General features: G+C 42.3%; 1 non-coding gene across 1 annotated transcript; it reads left to right on the top strand.

Annotated features, from left to right (window-relative positions):
* The first annotated feature begins 15892 nt into the window (after positions 1-15892).
* On the top strand, positions 15893-15998 carry LOC146797769 (U6 spliceosomal RNA). The gene has a single exon (XR_014969346.1). It is a non-coding gene; the product is annotated as a U6 spliceosomal RNA (small nuclear RNA).
* The last annotated feature ends 675 nt before the right edge of the window (positions 15999-16673 follow it).

The following is a 16673-nucleotide window of genomic DNA, read 5'->3' as shown; positions in this document are numbered from 1 at the left end:
CACACCCAAGGCCATTAAAAAGCAGCAGCAGCCCTTGCAGGTAAGCGTGGTGGGGTGGGGTGTCAACAGACGAGGGAATAGGAATTATTTGTTTATTTATTTTTCCCTATTCCGCCGCCTGTCAACTTAAGCCAGCCAGACCAGAGTCGAGTTAGTTAAATGTCAGGCCTCTGTTGCCCTTCTCCAAACTGTTTTCGTTCTGCAATGTGAACATTTCTGCTTGTATATTCTTGCTCTCTTGGTTACCTAGCAACCATAAATACCATGACGGAGGCTGTTTGGTATTGGTCAGAGCGAATCCACAAAACTATGACCAGGTGATTACTGAACTCCCTACCGTTGGAGAGTCACATGCACATTAGGGAAAATGACAAAATTCATCATGGATACTGGCCTTTGTCTGGTCCAAGACCCATAGGAAAGGCCTCATAAATATGTTATGAGATCAGTTGGAAGAAACAGTCCAAGGTGACAATAGCTGGAATGTTCAGAAAAGTCACCTGAATGTACAAAAGTTAAAAGGGTGTGCTGTTTTACTAATTGCAGTGAATACAATGATCCTACAATAGCATCCCTTGACTTGGTTATATCACTTACATGCATGAAAAAAAGAAATCAATTTGGAACCTCACACAGTTTGAAGATCAGAAATCAATGTTTCACCAAAATTTGTGTACACACGGGCAATTGAATGCACTGACAAAGGGCCACAGGTAAGGTGCAGAAGAATACGTCTAGGGAAGGTGGATGGCAAACAGGAGCAGTGCAGGTAAGAGCAGTGGGGCCGGGTTGGGGGAGGATTCAACAGATGACCACGATGGAAAATAAAATAAATAATTAATTTTCCCTCGTCGTCGTCTATCAAAATCCCCCCCCCACCCGGCCCCACCACCCCACAGCTCTTACCTGGACGGGCCGCTCCTGTGGCACAACACTTTCAAAAGAAACACCCACTTATGTGGCACAACAGAAAAAGCAAGGAGACGAGGACCACAACTAACCACTGTTGGAGATAGTGGCACAGTGTAAAACTCTCGAAAGACGAGCCAATATACAAATACCAGCTTGTGGACTGCTGCTATTTCATCACCGATTGAGAGAATGTCAGTGCTTAATTTGTAAAATATTAAGTGCCAGGGCTCTGACCAGGAGGCCACTGCAGCTTGCACCACCCATCGCCCTTGTCATCGCTGCCAAAACAGCTACTAACCATCTCTCTCGCATGTAAATGCGACAGTTCTGATTATTCCAGGTCCCCAAAGCTAAAGAAATGGCTGGGGAGGCAGGTATGAACATTCTTTTTTATCTATATTGTATTTCTAAACTACAGTTGTTCTGCTCATCTCTAAATTAGATGAGCAGGGGCACCATGTGGTGGATTGTTCTAATTATGGTGTTGACAATTAGGTGCTGGTGCCGAGCACCGGAAACAAATTAAGTGCTGGTGCTTAGCACCGGAAAGCTCCGGCTCAAATTAAGCACTGGAGAATGTTGATTGCCTTAAGAAAGACTTGAGGCCCTTTGTGCAATCTCCTACAGCAGGGTCTCAAACTAAAGCCCATAATGTAATTAACCTTAGCAAGCTGAGACAGTAAACTTTAAAACTCACCTTGCAGCTGGATTTTAGGTTTGTATGTTTGAGAACAAGCCAATTGTGCTCATTGTGTCTTATTTTATGCTTATCGGGCGATTCAATTCCATTGGTATGTCAAACGATAAAAGTTTAGCAAATGCTGGAAACCTGCTGGTGTCTGCAACCTAAGGGTCGTTTTAAAGGACTGGAAATTAAAGTTGTAATCAGGTTTAAAAAAATATATGAAAACACTGAAGCATGTTTATTGCTTATTTTCACAATGGCATACATTGCTTAAACTTTGGCTCTCAGGTAATTTCAGCCAACAGGCCTCAAAACATATAGAGACACTTTATTGCTCATTTGCCCAATGGTTGATAATGTTTACAGCTCTTGCACCTAGTAAATTTGCACAATGTTACATAATGTTTATATTTTATATTGTATATTCTTGGGAATGTAACCATAATATTTTATTAGTTTTATAATTACGGTATGACCGTGATAAAAGATGCTTATATTAGGCATCAATGTTCTTCTGGTACTGCATGTATCCATAGAAACATTCTTGTACAGGTGTACATTGTTTACAGAAACAGGATTATTTATTTATTCAGGACTTCAATGTTTTAATTGCAATGATTTTTGTTAACCTCTTCGGTGCTCATGACGTCTCCCGGCCGTCATGAGTCACGATGGGAATGTGCGGACGACGGCCGGGAGACGTCATGACCGCGCCCGCGATCGGAATGTCAGCACTGCGGGAGCGCTGCGGCAGAATTTGCGCCGCAGCGAAGAGGTTAATTAAGCAGTAAAGAACCAATTCAATTCAATTCACTGCTATTCAGTACAATAACAAAATAGAATTATGGAAGACCATAATATAAAATAGAAACAAATGTAACAATCTGCATGCCTTTGAAAAAGGGAAAATCTTGTTTTGATCAGGTCTTGTAGCGATGAGAGAAATGATGGATGCTATATTGAATAACGGTAAATGAAAAGAAGCACAAACAGTAGTTGGATGTCTACCAAATTAGGCTGGTGACTTTGGGCCCGAATTGAGTTGGCGCTAACAGGATAATTCTCTTATATCCTCAAGCGGTGGCCCGGACTCAGGGTATTTCAATCTCAGAGACATGAGGCACAGAGCATGGAATCAGAACACTTGGCCTACATTGAGTCCAGGGGTCAGAGGACCTTGTGACATCACCAGAACAATCCAGAATGGGCACCTTTAATGTGGCTGCCAACCCTGCTGGACATGAATGCCTAACTTCTGTTGGGACCAGGTAAGTACTTCAGAAATCAACTTGGAGAAAGAAATGTATTTGAAATGCTACAGCCAAGTGCTCTATTTCTCTGTATGCTTGCTCGGGGTTCTGCTGCTTTGTTGCTCTTCTGTATCCCTGGAGGTTTACCTTGTGCTGAGAATCCAAAAGCCTAAACCGAGCTGTGGAAGAACAGACCATATTTTGACTCGGATCACTGTTGCTGCAGCCCCGAACAGCCAGGAAACCAAGACACCGCTGGTATCCTCAAGCAAGTGTTTAGCTTAGTGATGGCTGCCATTCAAGCAATGCATAAATCTAGGAGTTAAAATCATGATTATACTGATACGGGAAGGTGTTCTATACATACGTACTGATGTATAATATGATATGGTGATTGTTATCGCATGATTATACTGGTACGGGAAGGTGTTCTATACATACGTACTGATGTATAATATGATATGGTGATTGTTATCGCATGATTATACTGGTACGGGAAGGTGTTCTATACATACGTACTGATGTATAATATGATATGGTGATTGTTATTGCATGATTATACTGGTATGGGAAGGTTTTCTATACATACGTACTGATGTATAATATGATATGGTGATTGTTATCGCATGATTATACTGGTACGGGAAGGTGTTCTATACATACGTACTGATGTATAATATGATATGGTGATTGTTATCGCATGATTATACTGGTATGGGAAGTTGTTCTATACATACGTACTGATGTATAATATGATATGGTGATTGTTATCGCATGATTATACTGGTACGGGAAGGTGTTCTATACATATGTCCTGATGTATAATATGATATGGTGATTGTTATCGCACTGATGTACCGTACAACATTTCAATAAAGGTTTTTTCAAACTTAAAAAAAAAAAATGACATGTAACTTGTGCTATGCGGCAATGTAACATAAGTGAACTGCTGAATACTGAGCATGTTAATAAAAAAGTGTTTATAAATTTTAAAAAAAAAATCTAGTGCAGATCATGAGACTGTAAGGCAATCCTATTTCCCTTCTAACAGACAGAGAGAGCCTCCAGGGAACTTCTCATCACGACAGAGGGAATGGGCATACACACAGAGAGTAATCCTGAAACTGTTCCATTTCTGCTTTTGCACTGAGAAACAAATTGGATAATCATTGTAAATACTGTTCCTTGTTGAATCTCCCCCTGCTTATTCTTCTGCAGCTTTCAGTCAAGCCATTCCTTCTTCTCTGGAACTCCCACCACAGACTGTCGTCTCTAACAGGGTGGGACCATTCACTACCAGGATCTACCACCTTTCATATTAGTCTGTTATCACAACAGTGGCACCAAGTTCTACAAATCCCAGGATAGCATTTCATTCATCTAGGGTCTTAACACCATGCAGATGCAATCTTCAAAGCTTTTGATTTCCCTTTAACGAAAACCTGTGGGAAAGAGCAACAAAGCTTATGGGGCTGTCCATGTTGTTTTTTAGTCATATTAGTTTTGCACTTACTGTGCCACACTAAAAAGATGATTGTTAACATCCAGGGGCAAGCCTAACAACAACAGCACCAAAGGTGATCACAAACTTTCTTTGCTCCACATATTCTGATGTTCACAATCATTTCTGCAGGACAAATGCACATAATGCTTGAGATTATCCACATTCATTAAAGAAAAATAAACATAAAGGATGCCTGTTAGAACGTCATAGAGCCTAAATTACACAGGAAGGCCATTATTCATCAACCCTAAGTGCAGGTCCTGCTCCACCAACAATTGTAACCATTGTCATTAGGCAGGCCCTGAACAAAGGGAATGGGGGAAGGGCAGCCCATTTGAAACTACAGACTGGGGACACCTGTTGAGAGACCCTCTAATGTTAGGGATCAAAAAGGGAGTCGCAAAGAAGCACCACACCAGGCATTTGTGGTATCTATAGGGATTTTAGGTCCCATTAACTTATTCAAAAAGAGAAAATACAGATAGAAATCCAGAACAGAAGAATGGAGGTGATGGATCTGCTTCACAGACAGCCGGAGACCTTTGACTGGAAGTCAAGAATGCATTGAAAAGCCTTTTTTTATACACATCCTGGTGTCTTGAGCCTAAGATTCTTTCAGTGACAGCCATCTTACTCATGTCCTATCATCGGTAATCATGCAGCTATGTTGATGGTCTTTTCAGTGTGATCGATATGATGCCCCTAGAGTTGAATATTGATGCAGGCCTGAATGTCTGAGGGGGATTCTGGGGTGCTTCAGTGTGCAAGGCTAGGTCTGATCTGGACTTTGCAAGGTTCTTGATTTGAACTTTCAGTAAATCTTGGAAAAGTCAGAAACAACTTATGGCTATTTAAGAAGTGTACAACCTCTGTCATATCGGAAGAACAAAATGGGACGCAAAGCATTTCCATCTACAGGCAACAGCATTACTGTTGCTTCTAAAGTAAAGTAAAAGGGGCAGATGTATATTATGTATATTATATGTATCTTTTCGCATTCCTCTCAGTTCTTCTCATAAGAAAGCCCAGCACCTGCCAAAACTCTCACTCAGGTTTCATTTTCTGTCCATGTATCTTTTCAATTGCTGCGTATGAGGCGAAAGTGCATACAAGTATTGAATTTTGGGAGGGGTCAGCATTACATGCTCGATTTCTCAGGAGGTGAATTACTGTCTGAGTGCTTATTATTGCTATTTTTGCCTTAATAAGTAGTCAGAGAACCATTGGTTATCTTACAGTAAAGCATGTGATTTTGTGAATTGCAGGCTTTTCAACAACTCAAGCATTTAGCACATTGGGCCCATAGTAGCACAATAAACAGAAAATGATTCTGCATTAAATGAAGGTAGAGTTCACCCTTGTCCAACAAGCATAGATATTCATTGGTCAATATTGGGCCTCTATTGTATTTATAAGACCTTGAATAGTGGTCATGAATGGAAGCTGTGGAGAACCAAAGCCTCCAAAATGGTTTGCGCTGTGTTTCCTCTAGAGAACTTGCCTTTGCTCTCGAAAGCCCTCATCAAAGCCTCACTTTGGAGGACATTCCTCTTAAAATTTTAGTGGTTGCTATCACATCTGCAAGGCGAGTATTGTAATGGAATGTGCTCTTGAATGAAGAGTCTTACTTGTGTTTCTTGCTCAACCCTGCGTCTATGCCATTCTTGCCTCCCTCAAGAGACAAAGTAACTTTTCCTCCCAATAGAATCAGGTCTGTGTGCTCTGTTCCCTGGGACCAGTCTCTAGGGCCATCTGCCACCCCGTCTATCTGAAGGGTACTTGGCTTTCCTGATGAAACAAGTATTACCTCATCGTCACTACCCTCGCTTCTATTCATTACGAAATTGAGGCAATCCTACCTTACCAGACACCCATACCATGCGATTTTTCCATGAATAAAAAGTCCCTTCCCCCTCCAATCCTCCTGTCTTGATATTGTCTTACCAGACAGCGTGATACCACGGTGCATCAGCTGTTTTCTTCCTTGCTGTTTCCTTCCTGCGGTGCCAGCCCAATTGGCTTGTCAGCCATGATGCACTACTGCAGGGGATGCCTCCCCGTGAGACGGTGTTTACTGGCTCGTGGTGGCTGAGGCTGTCCTTCCTGGTGCCAGCCCTTTTGTGCTGCTGGAATCTCGTGGCCTGAGGTGCGGCCATATTGAGGAGTGCAGCCATGTTGTAATTGCAGCCGAATGGAGGACATATGCGGGAGCCAGCGGAGAGTGCAGTGAGTGCTTGAAGGAGGAGCAGGGGCGTAATGCAGGGCCCCGCAGCCCCCGCAGTGCTGGGGGGGCCCCCAGGCTTCATTATCCAGGGGGTCCCTGATGCCCATGCAAGCTTCAAAAAGAACAGCTCGTGGAAGCCTGTTTTCCACCAAGCTGAAAGCATGAAAAATCTTGCAACATTATTGCCGTTTGTACGGAGAGGCCTCTCAGGAGCTGAACAGGGCCACGGACCAGAAGCAACATTCGAACCTCCCAACAGTTGTAAATGCGGATGCCTCTGCCCCCTTCATTGCTAATTGTGCTTCCTGGGGGAAAGCACGCAGATGGAGTCCCTGAAAGCAGCATTGTTGCTGTGCTTTGTTGCCGTTTAGGTACTGGATGCTAGAAATCTTTGAAGTCTACTGGCATGCTGACACAGGGCACAGACTAGTCAAGAGCACCGCTCATATCGGCCGGCTGTGCAGGGACCTCTGTGAGGCTTTCCCTGGCCTCATGGAAAGGGACTGGTCTGGTAGAGTCCAATGAATTTCAGTTCCAATGAAAGCGGATGCTCCTAGATGACCTGACTGCATATTGAGATTATGACAACTTCTGTAAGTGTTTTCACATTCTAATTTAAAAGAAACTTCAATAACAACTTTGCATGACTACTGTATTAAAAGGGCAGGCCCTGCTCACATTATGATGGTAACTGCACACAACGTTAGAATAAATATTCTTCAACATATACACGTTAGATATTTCTATTAGCCCTGAAACCCACTTAGAACTGCTCACAGAGAAACACGGTCAGACATTCATCTTAAGCATTAGTTTCTAAAGTCTATAATCCAATGCAGCAATGCAACATTGACTATAATTTCAACATGGAAGTGGCCACGCTATGCTAAGACTCTAAACTGAAATAACATTGCAACGCACCTCTCCGGGGCCCATCATGCATCTACAAAGTTCAGTATTCATGAATCAGGCCCAAGGGCGAATAATATGGGCATCCACTACCTTTAATAAAATTAATCATGGAATTGATAAGGCTAAAGTACTACAATTCAAGTATTCCTCGGACCCAACCGAAATTTTTTAATTGGCGCTTAACAAAATTATGCAAGCCCTACAGGCACTTCTAAAACAGCGGGACACTGGAGCAAAATCTCACACAAGCAAGAACCCAGATATAGGAGCTACCTCACTAAGGGCCTCATGTAGGTAGCGAAATACCGGTCGGTAACGGCCGATTTTCGGTAATTTTACCGTTACCGACCGGTATTTTGGCTAATGGTATGTAGGGGGACAATTTTTGCTTTCGGAATTTACCGAATCGGTAAAATTACCGAATCGGTAATAATACCGAATCGGTAATGTTACCGAATCGGTAACTTTTCCGAATCGGTAATTTTACCGATTCGGTAAATTCCGAAAGCAAAATCGAGATGTAGGGGGAGTGTGTGGGTGTGTTTTAGAGTCGGTATTTACCACCAACTTTTAGTTGGTGGTAAATAATTAATGTATGTATTCATGCATTTTTACCCGCGTAGCAGTGTGCAATGTGGCATACATACATGCCCTTAGGGCATGTATGTGTGCCACATGTGCACACATGGCCGAAACAGGGGTGCAACAGGGTGTCAATGTGACACCCTGCCACCCTTGTATGTGTTCCCCCCATTACCGAATCGGTATTTACCGATTCGGTAATGAGGCATACCTTCCCATCAATGGGAAGGTATGCCTCATTACCGAATCGGTAAATACCGATTCGGTAATCACCGACTAGTAACGAATCGGTAAAAATTACCGACTCATTACCTACATACGAGTTACCACTTCTTAAATACCGAGTCGGTACGGCTCGGTATTTAAGAAGTGGTAACTGGTACGCTACCTACATGAGGCCCTGAATACCTAATTTGCTTGCAATTTCTACAGCCTTTAGAGACAAAAGATCAAGAAATTAAACATCTAAAAAAATGCCGGAGGAGGGAAAAAGAAAGAATACGAAAATTACAACAGGATAAAAACTGGGTCGAAATTCAAACAGCAGCAAAACAAAACAATAATCGGGCGTACTGGAGCTCAATAGCCAAACAAACAGGAACCAAGAAATCCTTGCAAGCTTCACCAGTTCCCCCGATTGAATGGGAAATATATCTACATAATTTATATAAATCAAATCGGATTCAAGTAAAATTGAGTCAACCACTAAGTACGCTGCGAGAAAATATCCAAAATACTTCTCCTCCTGTGGCCCGCCAAATAGAGTATCACATAAAGAGAGCAAGATCATCTATTGCAATGGGCCCAGACAAAATTCCAATGAAGGTATTACAAAGCAAACCCGAGGAATGGAGTACATTTCTAGCACCATTATACTCCCACTGGTACTCTACCGGGAAAATCCCCAAATCATGGAAGGGGAGCATCATGATCCCAATCCACAAGTAAGGATCTCGGCTGCATCAGGCAACTACCGACAGATCGTGCTGTTGGACGCAATAGGGAAGATCTTTACGGAAAGTGTCCTGGACCATCTTAAAGATTGGGCCTTTTCTTCCGGAGTGATCCCTTTTAATCAGGCTGGGTTCAGACAGAAACATTCAGTAATGGACATTATAGCAGTTTTACAGAAAATTATCGACAAATACTTAGTCCTAAAATCGCAGGTCATTTGTGCCGTATTTGTCGTCTTTTCAACCGCATTCTATAGAGTGGATAGACCAACACACTGGAACAAACTCAGAAATCACGGAATCCCAGAAACTCTTCTCCATTAAATCATTTCACTTCATTCCGAAAGTTGGTGACAGGTACCAATGGGAAAAGAAAAGGGACTTACCAACTCAATACCCACACCAAATGGTCTTAGGCAAGGTTTACCACTGGCTCCCCTTCTTTTTTCATTATACCTCAGTGACCTCCAGGACAGTTTTCTACAGGTTGTCAATATCCCTCCGAAGATCACATCATGTGTCATACACATAATGATGTACGCCGATGACGTGGTAATCTTTGATCTTACCCCTTTCGGATTACAAAGGAACTTAGAGGTACTAACAAGATACACAAAAGAAAACTTCTTGGTTCCAAATGTAACTAAAACAAAAGTAGTCCCATTTCGAGGGAAAAACCAATACACCAAATACAACTGGACATTGGGAGGCAAAACAATAGAAGTGGTAAAAGAATATATCTATTTGGGGTGAATTTTTAATCAAACACTACAAAATTCTCCCCACCTGCAGCACTTGAGTCGTAAAGTAGATATTCATGTGGGGGCGCTTCAACGATTATATTCTTCTTCCGGGCAAAGGCACTTTTTTTCCTTACTACAGGTCTACAGTTCTAAGATCCCCCAAATCTTATCATATGCTCTGGAATATATTCCAATTATCCATTTGCATCAAATACAAACTAAAGAAGGGAAAATCTTCCGCAAACTGGCTAAGGTACAACAAGCTGTTCCTGCACAAGCACTGCACTTGGAATTTTCTTTGGTCAGTTCCTTCGCCAGAACAATTACCAATATATTAAGATGGGCGTACAATCTTTTGCATGCAGATCAAGGCACTTTAAGATTCTTACAAAAAATTGAGACATTTGAGCCCGAATCCAGAAAATATATTTCTAGCCAGAACCTGATCACTGCTTTTTAATTATCAAAGTGTACAACTGTACTTGTGAAATCATGGACTCCAGCCCAATTGAAGCTTTTCCTGAAACATCTGACGCCAAGGATCAGCTTCGGACTGGATACTTTGCATTGGTCCAAATTACACCATTATAAAAATTATGCAGAATCAATTATATACAGACAGGCTAAACAATATATTCATTTTTCCTTAAGGCACGAAATTCGGCATTGTATAATTTTATTGCAGCTTGGGTAACTACCTTTTTACTCATTGCCTTTTAAATGGACTCAAAAAGAAAATGTTACCAGTATTTGCGATCTTTGCAAAGGTGGAGTGCAAGATCTAAAGCACGTATTGTTAGTTTGTTCAAACTTAAAACTGGTCCAGGCTAGAAGGCGCTATGTAAAATAAATCCAATTTAGATATAATAGCGCATCTGTGCAGAGCTTGATCTCGCTTTTTAAATCTCCCCCAGATTAATTTGTGTGTCACAACTCGTTTAAATATTTAAAATCCTTTTTAAATCTGTATTGAATGTTCTTAATGTATCTAATTATAAAAAATGTTTTGTATGAAATTTGTTCTTCTCAGTAAAGAACTAAATCAGACTCTAATTATGGAGGGTGTTGCTGTTTAATTATCCAATTTCAAGATTAGCACATGACACCAGGAAATAGTATATTTACACACACCTAGCTATCAATTGACCCCCCTTGTCTTAAGAATCCAATGTTAGTTTTTAGCCATCATAATTATGCATTGTGGGACTTGTCGTTCTTTTTTGTGCTTTCTAAGAGTGGGACTGTGGGTTGGAAATCATTGTTTTCACTTTCCGTTATGGATAGAGTGTGGGTTACAAAAATGTCAAATAATAATACTAAAAATCCTCCGTTGGCTGGAGATGTCATAAACAAGAACACCACTTGACATTTGTGCACACCAATCCTTCACTGTTGTCCATGCTCCACACGTTTTGTTCGGCATATGTGTAATTGCTGATATCAATCACCTGTTTTCGTGAGAGTGGCTTACATGGCCTTAGGCAGGCTGGGATGCCTCAATGTCTCTAATTTGCTCTTGGTTTACAGCCCTTTGATAGCCCTCCACCAATGTGTAAAATTGTGCATAGCTGCTGGCTACCCTGTTTCTGTTATGGGAGGGCTTGCACTGATGCTTGCTTCCCATGCTACAGCTAATTTTAAGTGCAGCTATTGCTTATGCCATCGTGTTTTGTGAGGAAGGATTTGTCCTGCTCATGCATCCCATGATGCATCTTCTTTATGATGGGTGGTTCTCCTGTTCCTTGCTTCCCGTGTTGCATCAATTTTGTGACAGAGGCTTGTCCTCCTCCTTCCATCCCTGGTTGTACTTTTCTTTGTTTGTGCGGAAGGCTTGCATTGCACCTTTCTTTTTGTACTGCATCTGTTTTGTAGTGGAGGCTTATAATTCTCTTTGCTTTCTGTGCAGTTTCTGTTGTATGAGGGAGACTTGTACAGAACAATTATGATTTACAATAAGGCATGCCTTTTGTTTTTCTTTCTTGCATTTCTCAGTTTTCAGCCTCTTAATGTCCTGCCTTCTCATGTGGCACAGTGTGCCGGAGGGGGTCCTTGAAGATAATGTGGACTTGGAATAGGGAATCACAATGGTGATCTTTGAAAATGGTGGGGTGTAATATATGCCTTGAATTCCAGCGAGCTATTAAAGCATGCTGGCCCAACTTCTCCAAGAGTGCTCAAAGTGGGGTTCTCTTCCCAAGAAACATTTGAAAAAATGGGGTCAAATAGTTTATTTTTAAGACTCTCATAAATTTCCTCAAAAGCCATGAGTTCTGAAACAGGTTTCATTAAATATAGAAGTACTGTCATGGTATCTCAAGTTAATGAAGCCCAAAGCACCTGATGAATTCAATTTTTTTCAAAACGTGCAGTGAGTACTCACTTATGCTAATAATTATCCACATTATCACAGGGTAGGATTTTATCATGGATTCCCCACATACGCATGCATAGAATTACATACAATAGGCCGTTTTCCATTTGACTAAATTCCTCTATGATGGGTGACTCATTTGACAAAAATTACCTCTAGTATGTCAGGACCTGCCAGCACTGGAGGAGTCCCATATGTCATGGGTGCTCTGCCATGCCAAGAATTACACACAAAATGCAAGTTTCAGAATTTTGCAGTTGTCTTCATCCATATACCACCTGTGACCCATATGTTGAAAGTTACCATTAATATATTAAGACAAGCATTTTATCATGGTTGCCTGCCTCCCCATATGTCATGGTTGACCACCCTAATGACGAAAATTATCTCCATTATGTTAGTGCCAGCATGTTGCCACCCATGTCTCATATGCCAAGAATTACCTTTGGTTTGCCTGTGCCAGTATTTTGCCTTGGGGTACCCCTTACACCAAAAAGTATCTTCAGTGTACCAGCATGTTGCCTTGCATGCCCCCTCATGGCAAGAAGTATGTCCAGTAAGCAGTATCAGTATTTTGCATATGCCACAAATTAACTCTAGTGTGCCAGTGCCAACATGTTGCCTCAGGTACCCATTATACTAAGAATTACCTTCCATGTGCAAGTGCACTCTTTAGCTGCAGGTGTCCCTTATGCCTAGAAGTATTTCCAATATTTCAGCATTAACATTTTACTATGGGTTTCCCTTATTCCAAGAATTACACCCAGTTTGCCATCTATTTTTTTCCATGGGTGTGCTATATGCCAAGAATTGTATCTAATCCACCAGCATTTTGAATAGGTGTCTCTGAAGCCAAAACGTACCTCCAGACTCACATGAGGCACATAGTCAGACACACAGTGTTACTTATGCTCACTTACATTGACTCACTCACTCTTAATCTCGATCAAACTCTCTCACTCCTTTATTCTTACTCTCTCACTGCCTTTCCCTCTTTCTTACTCATGCTCACTCTTACTCTCAGTCACTCTCACTTACTGTCCTATGTGTGTAAAGTAGGATCTGTACATTAATTACACCAAATAATGATACTCTTGAGTTCTTATAAGTGTGTACTTCAGGGCACACTAGACTATAGAGACTAGTTCAACCTGCAAGTTAAAGATAATAAAAACAGTGTAGGTGTACTTTGAGAAGTAAGGCAGACATTTTAGAAAGGTAGCCAAGTTGTGAAAACATGGCAATCTCCTCTCATGAAAGAGTTATGTCACACTTTTAGGCATGGCCTATTATCGTCGACAGACCTGTTGTGGAGAATACCAAAACTTACAGTAGGCCCACTGCTGATCATTGTTTAGCTTTCTTGCCAATCTAATATATTTGCTTCTTATGCAATAGTTTTCCTTCCTCCTCTTGTGATTCTCCCTCTCGTGGACAATTGCTTCTTTACATTCATTTTTATTTAGAGGATTTGTATCCTTCCACAGCTTGACATCAAGGAACTACTTTTTTACTCTGAGCACCCCATGGGAGTGCATGTGTGTTCATGCTCTATCCCACACATCTCTTTCACCCACAGTCTCCGTGTTACTCCACCTCTCCGTTGCCATTTGCTCTGTAAAAGCACAGCAACAGCTACTCCCCAGTGTTTGACTAAAAGGTTTATGAAGCTGGTTTATGTGTATCCCTGTATTCTCAACAAGTTGCATTTATTATACTGGGGAGGTGCAGGATGCTGCACACCATCTCTGCTAGAGATGTTGCTCCTTCCATAGCCTCATAAATCATCTCACTGGGCTGCTGCATAGCATCAATTGGCCTGAGAATTTGTTCCAGTTTGGAGCCATGTGGAAAGTAAATTAGGCTTGGAAAACTTTTTTTCTTTAAAGATGGACACTTCCTGAACCACAGGCTCCAACAGCTGTTATGTTCTTTTAAGTACCTGCACCTAGTCCTTAGTGTTCGTTTTTAAGGTGCATCAAGTGCAAAAGACCATATTAATATGTTCTGAATCTCCAGGGCGATTAGTATTAGAAAAATAAACCACATTGTTTATAAAGATTAAAAGTATTGAATTAAGTGCTCAGTTTGGACATAAATAAAGGAATGAGTTTGCTTTTCCTCCAGTATTTGAAAATGTTGATTTATTGTTTAACTATTTTTTTTTTTTACAGAGCTTTATAAACAAGTATTGGCAAAGCCAATAGCTTGTCTCTGGCATTCTAAATGAGATCTATTGGCTTTGACAATACTTTTTTAGTGTACATATGGATGGCAGTGGGAAGTTTAGATACTTTTTGTAGCTATGCTGTGTGTTTGGAGGAAAGTCATTCAAATGTGTTCTTCTGTCATTGCTTCCATGATGCGCACACTATGACAATGTGATAGTTTGTATGGCAACGTGAGCTGTCTCAAATGCAAACAAAATCCCCTCTCAATACTATTAATTTTGTCAGATAGGGGAACCATGGTACTAGGTGTAATACTGCCCAGTGTGATTATTGGGGAAGGTGGGAGGCCTCCTGGGCCTTGCAGCTACTAGGCAACTCCACATTTATAGAACAGTATGCCTTTACCAGTGGCGCATGAGGTACACTGCACCATGTGGATTTTGTTCTGTGAAAAAGTATTATGCAGAACTGCAACTGAAAAAAAAGAAAATAGGTATTTTTAATCATGGGGGGATGGTGCTGAGGGTGAAACTTTGGGCATCATTAACTGTTTATTGGACTTCACTAATATCTGCACACCCCTCACAAAATAATTAATTGAAGACCCTTTTCTAAAGCGCTGCATTGTGCAATAAAGTGATGGGCCGGAATGCTTGAATTAATCTCACCCACTAGTAATTACTCCGGTCGCAACCCAGTTCATCATTATTGTGCGCACTAGGCCACCTCAGTTTGGGCCCAGCTGTATGCAGATCAGTCTTGACCCTGCTCCAGTGGGAACAATCCAACCAGAACTGCCAGACCAGGTCCTCTCTGAACCAGAGCACAAGCAAGGACCGGGTTTGCCCTAGTAACGGCTCATCAGCCAGGTATAGCTTGGTCACCATAGGAATGTGCACTAACACTCCTGGTGATATATCTGGTATGGGTTGCAGGTTTTAAGGTACTCGAACATAATGGTTTGCAGGTTGATTGTATGAGGGAGCCCCTTCTCTGTGTCTTGCAGGGGGGCCCCCTATGGTTTTGTTATGACACTGAGGAGGAGGCATCCGCCTGCGTTTTTTTTCTGTCTGAGCCTCCTCCCTTCCCCTTTCTTGTGCTTCTGGCCCGGGGTCTGCTGTTCTGGCCTCTGGCCAGCTGGATGGTCAGAAGCTCCTCGGCTACTGGCATCAGGCAGTACTGCTGCTTCTGAGTGGCGTCTCCGGAGCTCTCCCGTTGGATGCCAGGACCTGTAGCTCTGAAGCAAGCTCTTGTGATGGTCGTCTCACAGGTATCTCCAATGCAAGGGTTTGAATACCGGCAGCAAAGTGTCAGAAAGTTCACTGATTCATCTTGCAGAATTCAGGGCTTCTGAGTGCTGCAGCTTGCTAGGGTGAGTAGTTTTAGTTCCCCCAGGGGCCCGCTTTGTGTTTTGGCATCTGCTTGCGGTGCGAGTAACCGTGGGTGGAGGTACAGTTTTGCTGCCAGGTCGGGGTCTGCAGTGCCTTCCTCTGGCCGGGTAGGGCGTGTCTGGGTTGCCGGGGTTACAATGTCTCCTCAGCCCCCAGCTGATCAGCCTGCGATGCTCTCTATTTAGGCCAGTGGTGCTCGCTTTGGCGGTGTATATGCTATATTTAGGACAATACGGAGGTTGTGTAGCATGACCCCTATGCAAGGATGACAAGTGAATTTGTGATGCGTTCAATGATGTGGGTGTCCCGCTTGTGGCTGCTTGTCTGGGTGCACAGACTACCCGGTTATTCTTGCTAATGTCTCTCTTTTGTAATGTGAGGAGGCACACATATAGCAGGCCATAGGTTGTGGTCTCGTTTTTCAGTGCCCGTAGGCGCCAGCTGGCTACTTAGTGCTGGATTGCTTGAAGTTGGCAGTGTTCCATCTGCTTGTTTCCTGTCATGTCGACTGCTCTGCAGCACTTATGGGTCTTAGCTCTGGTGCTGTATTATGGCTTCTCCATTGTTGTGCATTTTTGGACAGTGCATTGAGGGGTAATGCTCTGTTTTTTGTCTACATTAGGTGTACTGCGCCTCTGGGGCCCTGGACGGCTCTGTTTGTCACTGACTGGTTGTTTGACGTGTGGGGCGGGCAGTGAATATGTGGGCTGGGAGGTTTTTTGTGGGTATTTTATTCCTGCACTTCACTTTGCCTTGGAGATTACGGCGGTCCTGTACTTGTTGCTCTTATCAGCGTTTCTCTAGTTGGATTATGGATTGCCCTTCTTGCGACTCCTTGCGCCTATGATTGATTGTGTCCTCTGGTTTTTACAGCTGGTGAATGTGACATTTGTTCATTGCAGCTCGAATTTAAGGCTTCACTATTGTTTGTTGCAGATGGCCTATGCCATTTTTCTGGCTTTTCCCCAGTGCTGC

The sequence above is a fragment of the Triturus cristatus genome, chromosome 9 (assembly GCF_964204655.1).
Source record: "Triturus cristatus chromosome 9, aTriCri1.1, whole genome shotgun sequence".
NCBI lineage: Eukaryota > Metazoa > Chordata > Amphibia > Caudata > Salamandridae > Triturus > Triturus cristatus.
Note: the sequence above shows the minus strand (reverse complement) of the source record. Positions and strands in the feature narration are given on the sequence as shown.